The 21,441-nt window shown below is 43.4% G+C and overlaps 1 pseudogene; it reads right to left on the reverse strand.

Annotated features, from left to right (window-relative positions):
* Nucleotides 1-339: 339 nt before the first annotated feature.
* Nucleotides 340-21,041, reverse strand: LOC120230564 (annotated as a pseudogene).
* Between the last annotated feature and the right edge of the window lie 400 nt (nt 21,042-21,441).

The following is a 21,441-nucleotide window of genomic DNA, read 5'->3' on the forward strand; positions in this document are numbered from 1 at the left end:
GCCCTGAAGCCTGAGCCACCAGCCGACTTAACCAGCAGCAGCTGCGATCCCTACCTCCAAGGGACACACCGGGGTCTCTGCCAACCGGCCTGAGGGGAAGACCACCCTGTCCCGCCTGCCCCATCACCAGCCTCCCCACCAGCACCACTCAGAGCAGGAATTCCTCACATCGGGGGAGCGGCCGGGCCAGGCCTCCATGCAGATCGGCAAAGACAACCCCCGCCAGCCAGGGTCCCCAGCGCTTTGCTTCCGCCACGGTCCCCAGGGCCCTTGCAGGAACCCAAGGCCCAGACGGGCCTCTGGGCGGCGCCCTTGCAGAGTCCCCGCGAGGAGCCACCGTCCAGCACGCCCCGCCCCCCCAGCAGGTGTCTGTGGCCTCCCCTCTACCCACACTGTCGCAGGGGCGGTGGAGTCCCCGGTGTCCACAGGGAACGCCCCACGCGGAGCAGCCCGGCGGGGACCAGACCCAGAGCCTCCGCCCTACGTGCCCGCAGGGGGCCCCTGGGGGCGTCGTCGAGAAGGTCCAGTTCAAATCTCCGGGAGGAACCTTCGTCCGAGGTGGCCGGTTGGAGCCTGAATGAACCTGAAAGCAAAGACAGAGGAAAGACCCCCTGGCTCCCGGGGCGGCCGCGGAGCCGGTGACAGCGCGGGAAGGACCCGCAGCACCCTGCGCGGCAGGTGCAGGACGGAGGGGACAGAAGTGACAGCTCCGCGGGGCCCCGAGCTGCTTCGGGAGGCGGCCCCCGGGACCAGGGGGGACGGCCACGCCGCAGCCTGGCGACACTGCTCCTCGGCCGCGTCGTCCCTGCCGCCCTGCGCGGAGGGCGGCCGGCCCCGCAGGGGGACAGACACGGCGCCAGTGGCTTCGGGAGCCCGGCTGGGCGGCCCGGTCGCCACCCTCACTGCGTGTGGCGGCGGCTCCAGCAGCCGGGGCAGGGGGGCCTCCCGGCGCAAAGGGGAGTCTCCACTGTGCGCGCTGATCCGAGGGCTTTCCTGCGGGCAGCCAGGGCTGAGACCCTCTCAGGGCCTCCCCGGCCCCCTTCCGCTCCCACCCTGTTCTCCCCCTCTTCCCTCCACGCAAAGCACCAGCCGGTCAGGCCCGACCTCGGTGGGGGGTGGGGGGCTGCCACTGCTCTGGGGCTGCAGAGGTGGGGAAGGAGGGTGTACCCTCCGCCCTCCCTCCTTCCCCAGAGCTGGGCGCTTCTCCACCAGGCGCTGGGAAAGGAGTACTTGTCCCCTTCCTCAAGTCTGCACCATCACCACCCCCTCCTCCTCCAGGGCTTGGAGTGTGGAGAGGACCATAGGGCTCCTCTAGGGTCCCCTAGGCTGTTTGTCTCCTTAGTGACAGGGACGCTGAGCATGCTCCATTCTAGAGGAGACTGTCTGGAAGCACCCACTGCCCATCACCCTCTTCCCCTTGGTTTGCACTGATCCGCACACCACCTAGTTCCACCACAATGACCTGGTCCCACGCCACCCTCCTACCTCATCCGTCTGTCTCCCTAGCTGTCCCTCCCTGACAATGTGGCCCATCCTTGGGCTGAGGGCAGGTAGGCCAAAGAGGCTCCCTGTCTGCCAACCTCACTGCTGGTGTGGGAACGGATGGTTATGGGGACCGGCCAGTGATGGCTGCGGCCCTCAATTTGTTTCTCTGCTGTTTCTGTCCTTGAGAAATAAGGCTCAGATCTAGGGCTCCCCTTGCCTGCACTGCCTAGTCCTGGAGGGCATGGCTTGGCTCCTGAGGGGGCTGGGGGCCAGGGGCACCCCGGCCAGGGCCCCAACCCACCCAGCATCCCTCCAGCACTTAGTGTCTCCTGAGGATCAAGCAGAAACTAAAAAGACTATTTGGGTGGGGAAAGGACTCTTATAAGACTTTTAATCTGAGAGGAATGGGAAGACATTAGAGTTTTCACAGAGGATTGACATAAGCTGGCTGATGTTTCAGCAGGATCTCTGTGTTTGGGAAAGTGTTTAGGGGGCCAGGGCAGAAGGCGGGAAACACCAGGAAATACTGCCATGATCCAGGCGAGTGCCCATGGTGGAATGCACCAGGGTCATGGAAGCGGAGGCGAAGAGGAGCGCGTCCCTGTGACTGGCAGCCTGTACCTGCTGAGTTAGCCCTCGGGGCTTGATTTCCCAGAGGCCTCCTGCAGGGCTGTCTGCCTCCCAGGCCCAGGATGGCCTTCCATCCTCTCCCTTCTCTTCTCCCAGTCCCCCTCCTCCAGCTAATATCAGAAGAGCCAAGTAGCAGAGGCCAAAAGAAGTAATCGAAGATGCAAACTGCTAAGTACAGAGCTGAAGGAGACATAACACAGAGGAAGAGGAGGCCCCTCAGTTCATGGTCTCAGTTGTAAGCAATAGAAACCAACTCAGATTGGTTCTGGCAGACAGGGAGTCTATGATCATGATACTGAGCAGATCACCAAATTGCCCATGTGCCTGGAGAGCCAGGTTCTACGAAACACAGGATCAAGGCCCACTACCGCACGGCACGGCTCCGCAGGTGTGGACATCCCTACAACCACCGGCAAGGAAAAGACTCTACAGCTTGCGCCATCCACCCCTCTAGCACTGCACCCAGCTTGCCACTCCAGCCCCACGGCCACGACTGCCCTAGGAACCCTATCCAGGTAGAGGTTCCCAGTACCTACCTCTTTGAGTCACTGGCTCCTGCTTCCAAGTCAATGCAGGTCACATGACCAGGCTGTAGCTGCAAGGGAATCTAGGGAAGGAAGCATCTGTCATTTTCCTCTGTCATGGGGGCGGGGGCACCCTCTGTATCCTAATATTGCTTGGGATATGTTGGGGAAATATCCAACATACAAGGGACAGCAGATACTCAACAGATTTAAAACAATATACACACAATTGTCCATAAAAAAAGGTGTATGAGATGAGGACCAGCAAGTGCCCAATGATTATGAGATTACCAGACTGACTTCCTCCTGTGGCTCTAATGCACACTACCAGAAGGAAAATCCAAGAGAAAAATTACTCTTCTGAGGGAACCACCTTAAATGAAAACACCTGTTTGGACATTTGTTTAAATATTATTGTCAACAGCATATAAAATTTTTATAAAACAATATTTTTGATAGAATAAATATGCAAATCCTGACTATCATTTTATATCCCCCTTGATCCAGCTCTTACTAGACCAGAGCAAACCCATGGAATTCCCAGGTATTCAAGCAAATTACCTTTTCAATTCCAGTTAGACTGAGATAAGTTTCTGTTACTTGTACCCAAGAGAATCTGTAATAAATGAAAAACTATATTTGAATTAAATCGGCACTTAACACTGTTGATTCTATTTGTTTGGACTACAGACATAAATGGACATAAGTAAGTACTTTCACATCCTATTAGAAGGAAATGGGAAATAAAAATGGAGTGACTAAAGATTTATTTTCACAATTCTACATCTGTTGAGAGCTTTGATAAATTTTATTTTCTTTACAATTTTTCTTTAGCTTTTAAGGTTTAGTTTTTCTTTTTATTTATTTTGAGAGAGAGCAAGCAGAGGTGGGGCAGAAAGAGAGGCAGCACAGAGCCAGATGTGGGGCTCCAACTCACAAACAATGAAATCATGACCTGAACCAATATCAAGAGTCAGATGCTTAACAGAACCTTCCAGGCACTGCTCTTTTTTTTTTTTTTTTACATTTATTTTGACAGTGTCAGTAGGGGAGGGGCAGAGAGTAGGAGAGAGGGAGAATCCCAAGCAGGCCCTGTGCCATCAGCATGGAGCCTGATGTGGGGCTTGAACTCCCCAACCATGAGATCATGATCTGAGCCAAAACCAAGAGTTGGTTAGTCGGATACTTAACCAACTGGGCCCAAAGGCTTTGGTTTTTCCTAAAGTAAGTAGGACAAAAACCTGTTTGACAACGAAAAGATCCTACTATATTTTGAAAAACCTTTATATTCTAGGCCAAGCAGGCTCTATTTGTTCCTGGAAGGAAATAAACTTTGACATAGATTTTATATCAATATGTGAAAGAACAGATTTTAAAACTTAACTATTTATAAAATATGAGGTAAAGGGAGTAAGGGAGATTAAAACTGTCATTAAGTAATAGCATAAAATTAAGGCTCAACTAAGCATCCAAGTCTAGCGCTGATGTCCTCTGTCCTCAATACACGCAGATGGCAAAAGAATTACTCTGCTCTAAGGAATCTGAGGCACTGGATTATACTTAAATAATAAAGTAAAATGTGAGAATCTTGAGACATTTCCCACCAATTAACAAAAAATGGACACAGACGGTTATCTCCACTCCTGCCTGTAACACCACTGAAACATAGTAAAGGGGTTAGATTAAAAGGTCAGACCACAAGGCTAAATAGAAGGGGCAAGGAGACAACAGCAAGAACATTTTGGAAGCAAGACTGCAGAGGTAGGAGGAGTGACTTTTTAGCAAACATGAGAAAGCCAAAGCCCACACCAGCAGTGGCCGAGCTCCTGTGAGCAAGCTCCCTCCTGCCTCGGGCCCCTCTCAAGCTGTCAGGGGAAGGGCCTGGAGGGGTGCAGAGAACAGGTGGGTGAGAAATCCGGGGAGTCCCTGCAAGTATGAATACAGAGTAGTCAGAAGCCTATATTCACTCCTCACTGCCAGAAGACTGGAGGCTAACTCTCTGGAGATGTTCATCAAACAAAACTCTGGACTTTGGGGCCCGAGGTTTCCCATGCAGGCAGTAGGCTGAGCTAAAAACAGGAACAAAGTGAGTGGCTGCACACCGGGCAGTGAGACTCTCCACCCCCTTGTCCACTAGGTTCCCCAAATACTGGCAGGTAATCTAGGATGTAGTATTCAGGCCACCTTTACTTTCTTCTTTCTGATTATATTTGTAGGTTTTGAATTATTTACAATGACATGTATTATATATATCTATAAGCAAACGTTCAGGAGGTAAATTATCTCCAACTTAGATATTACCAGGCACCAAAGAATGTGTCAATTTGCTCCAGCAGTGAAAAAACATCTGAAACAGCAGCTCATTTGGGGTGACCATCTGATTAATTTGATAATCATCCACTATTATTCACCAAGATTCATCTGGCCTTTGCATAGACATAATTGAGCCATCCTTTAAAGGTGAAGAAACTGGCATTAAGATAGCACAAGTAATAAATGTCTGACCAGAATTCAAACCCGTATGTCTGGCTCCAACGTGTAAGCCCACATCCCAGCACCTTAAGACCTCATTGCCTCTCGAAATCACATCAAAATGCCACCCACAAATCTGGACTTGCAGGCTCACTACTAGGAATTAGTTATTCTCACTTTTTTGGTAAAGAGTACATTAAAAAAAATTTCAACCTCCTTCTCCAGTGTTAAACAGATTGCAAGGTAGGTACCCAAAATGAGATCCAGTCCTTCTGCAATAACTGGTTTCCGAGGGAAATCAAAGGGTGACTGGCTTTCTCAACGGCGGCTTCATAACGTATCAGTATCCTTAACGGCCGCTAGGGGCGCGAGGCCGGGTCCCCGGCGCCCCGCCGCCCGCGCCCCGCCCGGAAGTGGATGTCCTCGTGGCCGCAGCTGCAGCTCTCGGGCTGGGAACTCGCAGACACTTCGCATCACGAAAAATTCATTTGCTTGTTGCCCAGTGAGGGTAAAAAGACTCTGGGCCGAACTGCAAGCGGTGGTTGCAGAAAGCGGAAAGTGTAAGCTAAGGCGAGAGACTCCTATGGGAGTGAATGTGGACACCATTAAGGCCCGGAATTCTCACACGGATGTTTGACGTTTCATGACTGGTTCCTGGCTGTTCCTCTGTCGATGACAGCAGGTCATCTAAAACAACATCAGACAAAGGGGGACAATCCATTCCTTTGCTAAGGGATGGAGAGCCTTTCCGAGGTCAGATTCTGCCGTGGCCAAGTGCAGGGCTTCCGGGACTGAGCCAATGCAGGGAAAATTATCCGGGATAAAGAGGAGCATTGCATAATGAAAAGGGGGGCAATTCACCACCAAAATATAACAGTCTTTAATGTGGTTGAACCTAAACCAGAGCACCAAAATATCTGAGCCACGATTTGGTAGAGCCGAAAGGAGAAATAAACCAATCCACTGTTAAAGTTGGAGACTCCATCACCCCTCTGTCAGAAATGGAAAGATCCTGCAGGCGGAAAAGCAGTAAGCCTATATAGTTGAACTAACTGAACAGCACTATCAATCAGTGGAATCTCTTGACATTTATAGACTACTTCAAACAGGGCAAAAATGCACATTTTTCTCAAGCACATGTGGAACAGTCACCAAGATAGACCATATTCTTGGGCATAAAACACATGTTAACAAATTTGAAAGAATAGAAATCAAAGCATGCTTGAGAACACAGTGGAATTAACCTGTAAACTAGTAACAGAAAGATAGCTGGAAAACCCCCAAATAGTAGAAGATTAAACAACATACTTCTAAATAACAACTGGGTCAAAGAAGAAGTCTCAAAAGAAATTTAAAGAAAGTTTTGAACTTAATGAAAATTAAAATACAACTTACTAAAATCTGTGGGATGCAGCAAAAGCAGTGCTTAAAGGGACATTTATAGCACTGAATGCATATATTAGAAAGGAAGAGCTAAATTCTATCATCTAAGTCCCACCTTAATAAACTAGAAAAGAAGTGCAAAGTAAATCCAAAGTACACAGAAGAAAAGAAATTTCTAAAAATTAGAGCAGAAATCAATGAAATTGAAGACAGAAAATTAATAGAGAAAACCAAAAGCTGGTTCTCTGCAAAGATGAGTAAAATCAATAAACCTCTGGGGCACCTGGGTGGCTCAGTCCGCTAAGCATCCGACTTCGGCTCAGGTCATGATCACACTGTTCATGGGTTCGAGCCCCGCGTCCGGCTCTGTGTTGACAACTAGCTCAGAGCCTAGAGCCTGCTTCTGATTCTGTGTCTCCCTCTCTCTCTACCCTCCCCTGCTCATGCTGCCTCTCTCTCTCTCTCAGAAATAAAAATAAAACGTTTAAAAAAAAATCAATAAACCTCTAGCCAAGCTACTGGCTCTTTTCCAAAAAAAAGAGAGGACAGAAATTACTAATAGAAATGAAAAAGAGGCTGTTGCTACTGACCCCAAAGACATTAAAAGGATAACAGAGGAATGTTATGAACAACTCTATGCCCACAAATTTTGTTGATCTTTTTAAAGGACCAAATTTTGGATTTGTTAATTTTCTCTATTGCTTTTCCTCCTCCCTCCCCATTGTTTTTCTATTCTAATTTTATTTATCTCCTCTCTAATCTTTATTATCTTCTTCCTTCTGTTACCTCTGGGCTTAGTTTGCTCTTCTTTTTCTAATTGTTTAAGGTGTATAGTTAGGTGATTGATTTAAGACTTTTCTTCTTTGTTAATATATGCATTTACAGCTATCAATTTCCCCCTTAGCATTGTTGTGCTATATCTCATAATTTTTGGTATATTGTATTTTCATTTGTCTCATAATATTTTCTAATTTCCCAGTCTGATTTCTTCCTCAACCCACTGGTTACTTAAGCATATGTTACTTAATTTCCACATATTTGTAAGTTTTCCACTTTCTTCTTCTGTTAGTTATTTTCAGTTTCATTACACTGTGATCAGAAAAGATACTTTGTATGATGTCAATCTTTTAAAATCTATTGAGATTTGATCTGTGGACTAACATATGATCTATTCTGAAGAATGTCCTATTTGTACTTGAGATAAATATATATTCTGCTATTGTTGGGTGAAGTGTTCTGTACATTTTGATGAAAGAAATCCAAGAAGTTCTAAATAAGCAGAAAGATAGACCATATTCATGGATAAGAAGACTTACATTGTTAACATATCACTTCTTCCCAACTTGATCAATGGATTCACCACAATCCCAATCGAAATCCTAGCAAGTTACTTTGTGAATATCGACAAACTGATTCTAAAGCTTATATAAAAAGGTAAAAGATCCAGAATAACCAACAATATTGAAGAAGAATAAAGCTGGAAGGTTGAAACTACCAACTTCAAGAGATTATAAAGCTACAGTAATCAAGAGACTGTGGTATTGCTGAAAGAATCGACAAATAGATCAATGCAGCAAAATAGAGAGCCCAGAAACAGAGCCACACCAATATAGTCTACTGATATTTGACAAAGGAGCAAAGACCATACAATGGAGAAGGACAGTCTTTTCAACAAATGGTGCTGGAAAAACTGAACACTCATATGCTAAAAAAACTGAATCTAGACACAAACCTTACATGTTTGACAAAATTTAGCTAAAATGAACCATACTGGGTGCCTGGCTGGCTCAGTCAGAAGAGCACGTGGCTCTTAATCTCAGAGTCATGAGTTTGAGCCCCACATTGGTGAGATTACTAAAAGTAAGTAAACTTAAAATGAACCATACTTCTAACTGTAAAATATAGAGCTATAAAATTTCTAGATGATAGTATAAAAGAAAACTGAGGTGAGCTTGGGCTTGGCAATAAGTTTTTTAGATGCAAAATCCAAAGCAAGATTCATGAAAGAAAAAATTGATAAGTTGGATTTCATTAAAATTAAAAACACCTGTTCTGTGAAAGACACCATTAAGAGAATGAAATGACGACCCACAGGCAGGGAGAAAATATTTGCAAAACACGTATCTGGTAAAGGATTTATAACCAAAATGTACACATTACTCTTAAAACTCAGTAATAAGAAAACAAGCAAGCCTCGGAGCACCCGGATAGCTCATTTGGTTAAGTGTCTGACTTTCGCTCAGGTCATCATCTCACAGTTCATGGGTTCTGGCCCTGCACTTGCTCTGTACTGACAGCTTGGAGCCTGGAGCCTGCTTCAGATTCTGTATCTCTTTCTCTCTCTCTCTGCCCCTCCATGGCTTGCACTCTGTCTCTCTCAAAAATAAACATTAAAAAAAAGAAAGAAAGAAAGAAAGAAAGAAAGAAAGAAAGAAAGAAAGAAAACAAACCTATTAAAAAAGTGGACAAGACATTTGAGCACATAACTTACCAAAAAAAGACAAAGAGCAAATCAAGATATGCTCACCATCAAATGTCATTAGGGAATTGCAAATTAAAATAATGAGATACTGCTATACATCTATTAAGATGGCTAAAATCCAAACACTGAGAACACCAAATCCTGGCCCAAAAATAGAGCCATAGGAGCTCTCATTTATTGCTGGTGGGAATAGTGAAATAGTATGGCTACTTTGGAAGATAGACTGATAGTTGCATACAAAGCTAAACATCATTTTGCCATATGATTCTGCAATCATGCTCCTTGGTAGTTCTCCAGATGAAAATTCATTCCACACAAAAAGCTGCACATGCATGTTTATAGCAGTCTTAGTCATATTTCCCAAAGTTAGAAGCAGCCAACATGGCCTTTAACAGGTGAATGGATAAACTGTGGTACATCTATCAGTGGAATCTTATTCAGTAATAAAAAGAAATGAACCAAAAAGAAATCAAGCAAAAAAAAAGACTTGGAAGAAACACAAATGTATATTGTTATGTGAAAGAAGCCATTCTGAAGACTACATACTATATTATTCTAACTATGACACTCTGGAAAAGGGAAAACTTTATAAACAAAAAATGATCAGTGGTTGACTGAGGTTCTGGGGGAAGAATAGATGAAGAGGTAGAACACGGGATTTTTAGGGTAGTGAAACTATTCTGTTTGGATGGACACGTGTTTGTACAAAAACTCTTTGTACAAAGGATATACAACACAACACAGTAAGCCTTAATGTTAACTCTGGACTTTACTTAATAATAATGAATCAATATTGATTCATCAATTATAACAAATATACCACACTAATGTAAGAAGCTAATAATAAATCATGTTGGAGGGTGAATTGGGGGAGAACAGAATATTTTGGAATCTGTACTTCCTGCACAATTTTTCTCTGAACCTAAGACGACTCCTCCCAAAATAAAATCTATTAATATTTAGAAAGTAGGTTGATTTTTTTATATAAACTGGGAAACCTGTAGAAAAGCTGTAGGCAGAAACGCAACATGGTCAGATATAGGTTTTGGATTACGCTGCCTAGAGACAGTCGGGGAAGGGATGGGGGTGGAGCACAGGACGAGGGGGAAAGTGTGCAAAGTCTGGCATCAGCAATGCATAGTCTGTACAGAAGATGGAGACAGCTCACATAGGGTAATGAGGAAGGAAAAGAAGATTGGGGTTTGATAAATATTTATAAGGTCAAATAGGCAAGATAAGGTTGGTTGTGTATGAACGGTAGGAGGGAATGGAAAGAATGAAGCCTGGTTTTCTAGCTTGGGTGACCAGGTAAGTGAAATTTTTGCCAAAAGAGACATAAAGTTCTCCTAATCTCAGACTGCACCCTGTGTGTGTTCCTTCGTCATCACAGATTGGAATACGTCATTCTTGTGTGCTTACTTGTTCAGTGGCAGCCTGCCCCCCAGACTGAAAATGCAGGGGGTGGAAGCACCTGTGGTCTGCAGGCCCGGGTGTCACCAGCACTGGCACTGGGGGTGGCATTGAGCCAGTGCACAGTGAATAGTAATTAAATAGTAGTTAATAAAAAAAAAACACACACACACATATATAATGAGAATGAGAACATACAGGAAAAAGACACCAATTTAATGAGTTCCTTTCTGGACACAATCAGTCTGAAATGACTGCAAAAAAATCCTGGTGTGGATAATCAGAGGCAGCAGGAAACGAGTTTGAGTCTTGGAGTCAGACTAGGTTTGGATATAAATATGTGAGCTTCCAGCAAGTGATAAAAGTATTAAAGTGAGAAGAGCTTCAGGGACCAACTTCATGACTTACACATTTAAAGGGGTTTACTTCCTCCTACTTCCTAGCCAATTACCTTTGCCTTCTAGACATACACTATCACCACCCCCTGGGCTGCTCACAGATCTGGCATATGACACAGCTCAGGGACACATTTGTAGGTTGTGCCCCAGGGAGGGCCCACCTGTGCCTTAATGACCTTCCCAAGGCAACATCCTATGCCTATAATGTCTTTCCCCCCATTTTGCCAATTCAGTTCTCCCGAGTTCTCTGAACAGCCCCGGAGTTCTGTGAAATTCTCCTCCATGAAATCCTCCCATTCTGGACTGAAGAATAGCAATTGTCCTGAATATCCTGGCCATCAAATAGCAAAATGTCATTCTGCTGAATCCAATGTAGAAATCTTACTCATTCCCAGTTCTTTTCTCAACTAGATACCCTTATTTGTCACCTACCCTTAAGACCAACGTAGGCCTGTGTTGATGTAAACACCTGTGGTCTATTACTATTTGGTTTATTTTTTCTATTCTGTTAATTGTGCGTTCAGTCACAGCCGGTTCAGTGTGCTCTGACCTGGTGGTGCCCTGAAGAAATCCTAGGCTGTGCTAAGTGGGGTGGTGGGATTTCCTGGACTTTCCAACCCCATTCTGTTGAAAACATTTATCTATAGTCAGGTGATACGTCCAGTTATGCATTTTGGCTCAGATAATGTTCATCAAGAAAGGATCCAGGCTCCCCCTGCCTGTCCTCCTTAGTTATCCTGGCTTTGTCCTCATACTTGTCATCTCAAGGACAGTGACAGTTATTTCACCTACAAGTTTTGCATCCCCAACAAGATGGGTGTAGGGACAAGGAGGAACAAGGGAGAAAAGAAATTGCTTGTATTATGTCTTTGTCGTTTTATTCTGGAAGAGAAGCCCTCTGCAGTGGCTTTTACCTACATCTCATTGACCATCTGCAGCTACAAGAAGACAGCAAGCAAGCCTGTAGCTTTTAAAGCTTCTATGATACTGCACAGCAAAGGAAACAATCCATAAAACTAATAGGCAACTGACGGAATGGGAAAAGATAGGTGCAAATGACATATCAGATAAAGGGTTAGTATCCAAAATCTATAAGGAACTCACCAAACTCCACACCTGAAAAACAAACAATCCAGTGAAGAAATGGGCAGAAGATATGAACAGACACCTCTCCAAAGAGGACATCCAGATGGCCAACAATGCTCAGCATCCCTCATCAGGGAAATACAAATCAAAACTACACTGAGATACCACCTCACACCAGTCAGAGTGGCTAAAATGAACAAATCAGAGAACTCTAGATACTGGCGAGGATGTGGAGAAACAAGCACCCTCCTACACTGTTGGTGGGAATGTAAACTGGTGCACCCCTCTGGAAAACAGTGTGGAGATTGCTCAAAAAATTAACAAGAGAACTCTCCTATGACCCAGCAATAGCACTGCTAGGAATTTACCCAAGGGATACAGGAGTGCTGATGCATAGGAGCACATGTACCCCAATGCATAGCAGCACTCTCAACAATAGCCAAAACATGGAAAGAGCCTAAGTGTCCATCAACGGATGAATGGATCAAGAAGATGTGGTTTATCTATACGATGGAATGCTACATGGCAATGAGAAACAATGAAATCTGGCCATGTGTAGCAACATGGATGGGCCTTGAGGGTGTTATGCTGAGCGAAATAAGTCAGGCAGAGAAGGACAGATACCATATGTTTGCACGTATAGGAGGATTAGGAGGAACTTAACGGAGGACCGGAGGACTGTGGGGGAGACAAAGGGGGGAAATAGTGGGGGAGAGGGAGGGAGGCAAACCATGGGAGACTCTTGAATGCTGAGAACAAACTGAGGACTGATGGGTGTGGTGGGGGTGATGGGCATGGAGGAGGGCACTTTTGGGGATGAGCACTGAGTGTTGTTGGAAACCAACTTGACAATAAACTATATAAAAAAAAAGCTTCTATGATAGAGCTCAGAGATGGGAGAAATGAAAGCCAAGACTTGTCAATCAAGTAGTTCAGACTTAGAATAAATGTAAATTACATTATTATATCCACATATTTCTTAAAATCCTGTGAGCATACCGTAAGCTAATTTACTTTATGGATGTCAATTTCCATTTGCATAATTTTGGGGGTGATCATATTTCAAAAATTTCCACTGTGTTATTGTATTCCCATCCTTTTTTATTTTCACTCTTGGTGTCAGCTTATATGGTCTATTTTGTTAAAATGAACTCAGAAAGGATAGAAAATATTTCTAAATGCTAGCTCAGGTAACTGGGGGAATAGAATATATTTTTAGCCACATGTTATTTTTTAAATTGGTTCCTGGAATTTTCCCCAGTGGTGGCAAGAATATCTTTGGTTGGCAAGCAACGGCACCATGGATAATTTTACCTATCTTCCCACATGTTTGCCCTGCTCAGTACGTTACATAAATTGGAACTGGTACAGATGTGAAGTCAGAGAATGGGTTTTGTTTGTGTGGAGGCTTTTGCACAGAGAAGTGCATTGTCTCCATCTGGCGGACAAACTCATTGTTGCAATGTCGACTGTGGTTCTCAAGCCTGCTCCACTTCAGGATCACCACTGGTGCTTGTAAACAATCAGGATACCAGGCCCCTCCCCAGACCAATTCAGTCCAGTCTGGCAAAGGACCTGGGCTTCAGTATTTTTTTTTTTTTAATTTTAGAGAGAGAGAACTAACTAGCATGAGTTGGGGAGAGCGGCAGAGGGGGAAGGAGAAAGAGAGAGAAAGAGAAAATCTCAAGCAGGCTCCATGCTCAGTGCAGAGCCTGACATGGGGCTTGAGCCTATGACTCTGGGATCATAACTTGAGCTGAAATCAAAAATCGGACCCAAGCGCCCCTTCAGTATTTTTTAGAGATATGTAGGTGGGGTGTCCGGCTGGCTCAGTTGGTAGAGCATGTGACTCTTAATCTCTGGTTCATGAGTTCAAGCCCCATGTAGGGTGTAGAGATTACCTAAAAATAAAATCTCAAAAAAAAATATATATAGGTAATTTTAATGTGCAACTAAAGTTAAGAACTATGGAGCAAGAGAAGCTGTAAATCGATAAATATTGGACATTCCTCCTATAAGATTTCCATGAAGGAAAAAGAACAATGTATTCAGGTAATCCATTCTGTAATCTTCCAGAGACCTTTCCCCACCTTCTAGAGGGGCAACTGGCAAGTGTTGCTAAGAATATAAGAAATCTAAATTGCTTCCTGTGTGATTCTGTGTAAGAGGCCGAATGTGCCGAGAAAAGACACATGCGCGCGCACACAAGATCAGACGGGTCCATGGTAATTTCAACTGATTTTCATGTTAGATATTTGCTGAAAACTTTCTTATTTAATTCTCTCAAGAACTTGTCAAAATGAGTTGTTGCTGTTGTTTTTTCTGGTTCCCCCCCCCCCCCGGGGCACCTGGGTGGCTAAGTCAATTGAGGTTCTGACTCTTGATTTCAGCTCAGGTCATGATCCCAGGGTCATGGGATGGAGCCCTCATGACAGGCTCCAAGCTTAGTGTGGAGATTTTCTTCTCTCTCTCCCTTTATCCCTCTCCCCCAACTCACACTTGCCAGCTTGCTCACAAATAAAATTTTTAAAAAAATTTTTTATGAGTATTTTTTCTTCCTGTGAGTGCGAATACTCACCTAAGAACACAGAGTCCTAGAACATCCTAGCTACCCCCTCAGGCCCTGGTTTTCCTTTCATCTTTTGTTTAATGTTTATTTGTGAGAGAGAAAGAGAGAGAGAGTGATTGTGAGGGAGGTAGGGGCAGAGAGAGAAGGAGAGAAACAGAATCCCAAGCAGGCTCCACACTGTTACTGTGGAGCCTGACTTGGGGCTTGAACTCACAAACCACGAGATCATGACCTGAGCCGAAATCAAGAGTCCAACACTTAACCACTTAACCACTGAGCCACCCAGGTGCCCTTCCTTTCATCTTTTTGCTTAAGTCTTACATTACCAGAATCAGCTTCCTTTTCAGCTTGCTATCTTTTTAAAAAGCTTCTCAAACTAATTCCCACTGACAGTGGCACAGCCTTCATCATGCTACTGGTTACTGATAAACCGTGGTTACTGATAAGACATCAGTTATTAAAAAGATCAAGTTCTGGGGCATCTGACTGGCTCAGTCGGAAGAGCATGTGACTCTTGATCTCGAGGTCATGTTTTCGGGCCCTACGTTGGTAGAGATTATTAAAAATAAATAAACCAAAAAAAAAAAAAGATCAAGTTCTGCTTCAGGCATGGTTGACTGGTGGTTCTGACTCCGTTACTGAAAACAATGAGAAAATGTGTATATAAGACGTACTATTAAAAGAGTGAAAAGGGAAGCCAGAGAGTAAGAAATAATACCTGCAAGGCATCTAACAGACAAAAGTGCTCATAACCAGAATATGTACAACTCCTATAACTCACTAAGAAAAAGACTGATAACATAATAATAAATTGGCAAGAGATTTCACAGAAGGGATTATTGAAATAGTAAACATATGAAAAGACTCAACCTCATTAATATTCAAAGAAATAAAGATCAAAGCCGCAACGTACACATCTTCCACACCCATCAGAATGGCCCAAATTGGAAAGACTGACACCACCAAGCAATGGCAAACAGCTGCAGCTCTCACAGCCGGCTGGTAAGAGTGTAAATTGGTGCAACCACTTTGGAAAATGGTTTGGCAGTATCTCTTAAAGTTGAATATACGTACACACCTATGACAGAGCAATTTCACTCCTACACACATCCTCAGAAATGTACCCAAAGACATGCTGCAGAATGTTTATAGCAGGGGCTCTTGGGTGGCTTAGTCTGTTAAGTGTCTGACTCTTGATTTCAGCTCAGATCATGATCTCACAGATTGAGTTCTGGTCAAGCTCCATGAAAGGCATGAAGCCTGCTTAGTATTCTTTTTCTCCCTCTTTCTGCCCCTCCCCTGCTTGCTTGCTCGCGTGTGCACGCAATTTCTCTCTCTCAAAAAAGAAAAGAAAAGAAAAGAAATGTTTATAGCACTGTTATTTATAAGTAACCCTAAACTGGAAACCTAAATGTCCTTCAATAGAATGGATAAGTAAATTATGATATATTCATACGATGGAATACTATATAACAATAAAAGTGGAAAAACTATGGCTACACACAATAGATGTGTAAATCTGACCAATTCAATGTTGTACAAAGTCAGACACAAACAATGCATATTTAAATTTTATTTATATAAAGCCCAAAGGAGGCAAAACAAACCTGTGCTGTAAGAAGACAAAAATGGTTGTAACTGGGGTGCCTGGGTGGCTCAGTCAGTTAAGCATCCAACTTCAGCTCAGGTCATGATCTCATGGTTCGTGGGTTCGAGCCCCGAGTCGGGCTCTGTGCTGACAGCTAGAGCCTCCTTCAGATTCTGTGTGTGTCTCTCTCTCTGACCCTCCCCTGCTCACACTGCCTCTCTCTCTCTCTCTCTCAGAAATACATAAAACATTAAAAAATTTTTTAAAAATGGTTGTTACTTTAGGTAATAGAGAGAGAGTAACTGCAGAGGGGAAAGAAGGGATGATATATTTCTTGCCCTGAGTTGTCATTACATAGGTGTGTTCACTTGTGATAATTCATTGAGCTTTATACCATTTTTGTGTAATTCAATAAAAAAGTTTAAAAAACAAATTAGGATATTAAAAAATAGTTCTGTAAAAATTATGTCTTCCTTGTATTTTTCACCTTAGTAGGAGAGTTTTAATGGATGAGATGTAACTGGTAGTGCTCCTCAAATTTCATTATATGACTCACCTGGGCTTCTCATTTGTTTGTGTTAATCTTTTTTTAGTGTTTTTATTTATTTTTGAGAGAGTCACAGAGTGCAAGCTGGGGAGGGGCAGAGACAGAGGGAGACACACAATCTGAAGCAGGCTCCAGGCTCCGAGCTGTCAGTACAGAGCCTGAGGCAGGGATCAAACCCACAAATAAGATCATGACCTGAGCCAAAAGTTGGACGCCCAACAGATTGAGCCACCCAGGTGCCCCATCCCATGGGCTTTTTGAAAGAGGCAGATTAATAGGGACACCTGGATGGCTCAGTTGGTTAAGCATCCAACTTTGGCTTAGGTCACGATCTCATGGTCTGTGAGTTCGAGTCCCACATCAGGCTCTGTGCTGACAGTTCAGAGTCTGGACCTTACTTTGGTGTCTGTGTGTGTGTCTCTCTCTGTCACTATCCCCCCAAAGTAAAAAAAAAAAAAAATTTTTTTAATAAAATAAAAAGGCAAATTAATAATTATTAACAAAAATATTCTGGGGTAGGGCCCAAGATCCTTGCATTTTTAGCAAGTTCCCAGGTGATGCTCATACTTTGAGTAGCAAGGACTTACGGAAGTGCTTCCCAAACCATCTTCCACAGATAGCAATGTTTTGAATTAACAGATGTTAGTACTGCTAACACTTAATACAAATTTCCTTTAAAATATTGTACTTTCAGGCCATTCCTCTTACTTTGTCATAATTTGTCTTTAAAAATAAGTGTGCCACACCTGGGAATAATACACTCAATAAACACAAAGCTCAATAAACATACCTGTGTGCCAGACACTGCGGTGCTACCTCATTTAATCCAGAAGAATATGCCAGGAAGTGGCAGGGAAGACCACCTGATGGTGAACACACACATTTGGCACCTTGTGTATACATGGCACTTAGCAACTGGCATCTCCATGATGGATTGTTTATTGCAGGGGCTGGCAAACTTTTTCTGTAAAAAGCCAGGTGGTATCTAGGCTTCGCAGACCATAGGGTCTCTGTCACAACTGCCAGGTCCTGCCATCATAACCTGAAAGCAATCATAAATAAATGGGCATGATATAATGTGAATAAGTGTCAATGTGAATAATGGGTATGACAGTGGTTCATAAGGCTTCATTGACAAAACAGGTGGACAGGCCAGTTTCCAACCTCTGGTCTATTGAATCTTCTTCAATCAATGGTATGTACCCTGTCTTGAAATTTCCACATATTTTATCTTAGACTATATTTTAAAATCTCTATTTGCTATTAAAATTTCAAAGATGAGTTGTGACTTTTTAAAACAAATAGTCCATGTGCATATAGTATCTCAAGAATGATTTTTGGTGTTGTGAATGGTCACTCATAGTCAAATAAATTTAAGAATGATCATCCAAGGACAAAGAAAGTCCTCAAATGATGAACGGAGTCATAACATAGGGGAGTTATTGGGGCACCTGGGTGGCTCAGTCGGTTGAGCATCCGACTTTGGCTCAGGTCATGATCTCATGGTTCGTGGGTTCGAGCCCCGCGCTGGGCTCTGTGCTGACAGCTCTGCTTCTGATTCTGTGCCTCCCTCTCTCTCTGACCTTCCACTGCTCACGCTGTCTCTCTCTCTCTCACACAAATAAATTTTTAAAAAATTTTAAAAATTTATAAAAAAATAATATAGGGGAGTTAAGTCTTCAGATGAAATCGCATTGTTGAGCCACACACTTCCTAGGCCACTGATCAAATTGCACTACGGTTTCTCAGGCCTGGTAACCATCAGTTTGCCAGTTAGAAGTCCATAGCATGAGGCTGTCAAAGATAAACAAAGCCAGGCTTTCAAGTGGTGAAAACAGACTATATTCACTACTGAGAGCCAGGGAAAGAGCTGAGCCCCATTTCAATTTTGAAGCAGGGACTGGGATTTTAAAGGAAGAATGAGGGTGTAGGAGGAAAAGTGATCCAGGATTCAAGTGAAAAGTGACAAAGGTGTGTGTGTGTGTGTGTGTGTGTGTGTGTGTGTTGTTTTTTTTCTTTTTGTTAGTAGAATCTTTTTTATTCAGAAAAAACCAACAACCTTTTGTCAGTATACATCCCATCAGGTCAGCTGTGTCTGCTACCTAGCAATTATTGAAGACAGAACTTTATCTTCCCACAGAGACTGGGAGGCAGAGGCCCTATCCCTCCTGAGGATTACATTTCACAGGAATAGCTTTTTGGTCCTTGAGAAAGACACTCCTGAGTGGGAGTTATAGAGATAGAGACAGAGACAGAGAGAGAAAGAGAGAGAGAGAGAGAGAGAGAGAGAGAGAGAGAGAAATATATAGAAAGAGAGATATAGAATCTCAAAGAGAGAGACAAAGGGTTCACAATTAGTAAATGCTCTAAGAAACAGCGTTCAGAGGCTTGTGATCAGGTCTTATACCTGCTAGAAAAAACAGCCAATTCTTTTGATAGCTTTGCACTTTCCTGGGACTCCAAAGGGGGCCGATTGTTCCAGGGCCACAGCCTAATGCCGCTAGAAGCCGTGTTACAGTTTGGTCAAGTCTCTTACTGTAAGGGTTTGAATGGACTGTTCATGCTAAATTTTTGCCGTTCTCAAGACCCATTTGTTATTGTACATACTCTTCGGTTCTTGGTACCTAGAAAAGGTACAATCAGAGAAAATAAAAAGTGTTTTAGAACCAAAGGACCAAGCTTTTGGCTACCTATTAATTAGATTAGGTTAGGAGAGAGGGAAGTTACAGACGGGGAGGGAGGCAAACCACAACACAAGAGACTCTTAAATACAGACCACAAACTGAGGGTGGATGAGGGCGTGGGGAGAGAGGGAAATGGGTGATGGGCACTGAGGAGGGCACTTGTTGGGATGAGCACTGGGTGTTGTATGTAAGCCAGTTTGACAATAAATTATATTAAAAAATTATATTAGTCTATGGTAGCTGAAGTCTTAGGTTCAGAAAGCCAAAATAAAGGCTCATAGTTATGGAAGGATAGCCTATTTGTCCATTAAACAAGTCTAAGCAAAGCCTAAATTTCCTTAACAAGTTCAATTTTTGGGAAAACTAGGGACTTTATTATGTATGTGAAACTGAGATAGTTTAGGTGCTAGACACCCATAATATATTACAGGCTTTGAAGAATCAAATTAGCCAATAAAATTCATCTAGTGTCCATTCTGGTAGGTTTGGGAATTCGGTCAGGGCAGGTATACTGACAGCCTGTACGCTTTACAAAATACACAGAGAGGAAGGGAAATGGCCATCCTGAGGAAGCTGCAATCATTGTGATCGCAGTTAGGCAGAGATCAAATAGCTAAGGTGCTTTCATCTTGCTCTGAAGTAGTGATGGAAGATCAGGATTAGAGAAACCCAGGCAGTCCAGAGGTGAAGCACAATTTGATATGGCAAATTAGGGTAACCTGTACATCATGCTTATCGGTTCCTTCTCCTGCAGAACTTCATCTGATGATTAAAGGAGAATCAGGCCAGTGAGAACATTCATTTATATTGGATGATGACTTTGCAAAATCTGGTACATTAGACCACATGATGAACAGTCCTCCTGAAAGGCACAGGGAACAAACATAATAGGCTTGTTTAACATGCTCACCAATAATAATATTCTCCTGAATTTCTTTGAAATTGTTCTCTTGGTTTTAACATTTGTTAAAATTTTGTTACATAAATTAACCCATTTATTATAGGCTAGCAATATTTTTTTTTGTTTTATTTTTTTTTTTTACAAATAGTTTATTGTCAAATTAGTTTCCACATAACACTCAGTGCTCATCCCCAAAGTGCCCTCCTCCATGCCCATCCCCCCCTCCCCCCCACGTCCATCAGTCCTCAGTTTTTGTCAGCATTCAAGAGTCTCTCATGGTTTGCCTCTCTCCCTTTCCCCCACCATTTCCGCCCTTCTTCTCCCCCTTGTTCCTCCGTCAAGTTCCTCCTAATCCTCCTATACGTGCAAACATATGATATATGTCCTTCTCTGCCTGACTTATTTCGCTCAGCATAACACCCTCAAGGTCCATCCATGTTGCTACACATGGCCAGATTTCATTCTTTCTCATTGCCATGTAGCATTCCATGGTATAGATAAACCACATCTTCTTGCTCCACTCGTCCGTTGATGGACACTTAGGCTCTTTCCATGTTTTAGCTATTGTGGAGAGTGTAGACTAGCAATATTTCAATGGTGGAGCTCCTACGGGTATTTCAATTCCTTCAGTTCAGACTTTCCTGTGATGGCAGAAATGGCGGTGTAGATCCAGGAACTACCAGCTATGGTTTTCATGCAGGAACTACAACGCCAGATCCCCACAGCTCATCTTTATCTTGGTTTTGCCACAGAAGAAGCAAGTGTACTTGGTGTGCTGGCTTTTTTTCAATCTTCTTCACCATTTTCCTGGGGGAGGCAACATAACGGGTCCCGTATGTACCGACAATTCCGACCTTCTTGGTGGTTTTAGCCATGTTGCCGCCAACTAGGTCTCAGCCCAGAGAGCTCGATTTTAACATTCTTGGGGCACCTGGGTGGCTCCGTTGGTTGAGCGTCTCACTTCAGCTCAGATCACAATCTCAGAGTTCATGAGTTCAAGCCCTGTATCGGGTTCACTGCTGTCAATGTGGAGCTTGCTTTGGATCCTCTGTCCATCTCCGTCTGCCCCTTCCCCGCTCCTGCTCTCTCTCTCAAAAATAAATAAACATTAAAAATAAATAGTATTTGTTAAGTACTTGCTAAATGACTTCTAGCACATACAGGTATAGTCTTCTATAATAAAAAATAAAATTTTAAACTTGTAAAACAGATTAGAAAGTGATTATTCTAAGTATTGAAACATATTATTCCCTTTACAAAAAGGCTTCCTAACAGGATTCCT

The sequence above is a fragment of the Hyaena hyaena genome, unplaced genomic scaffold (genome assembly GCF_003009895.1).
Source record: "Hyaena hyaena isolate Hyena2069 unplaced genomic scaffold, ASM300989v1 scaffold_44, whole genome shotgun sequence".
NCBI classification, from domain to species: Eukaryota; Metazoa; Chordata; class Mammalia; order Carnivora; family Hyaenidae; genus Hyaena; species Hyaena hyaena.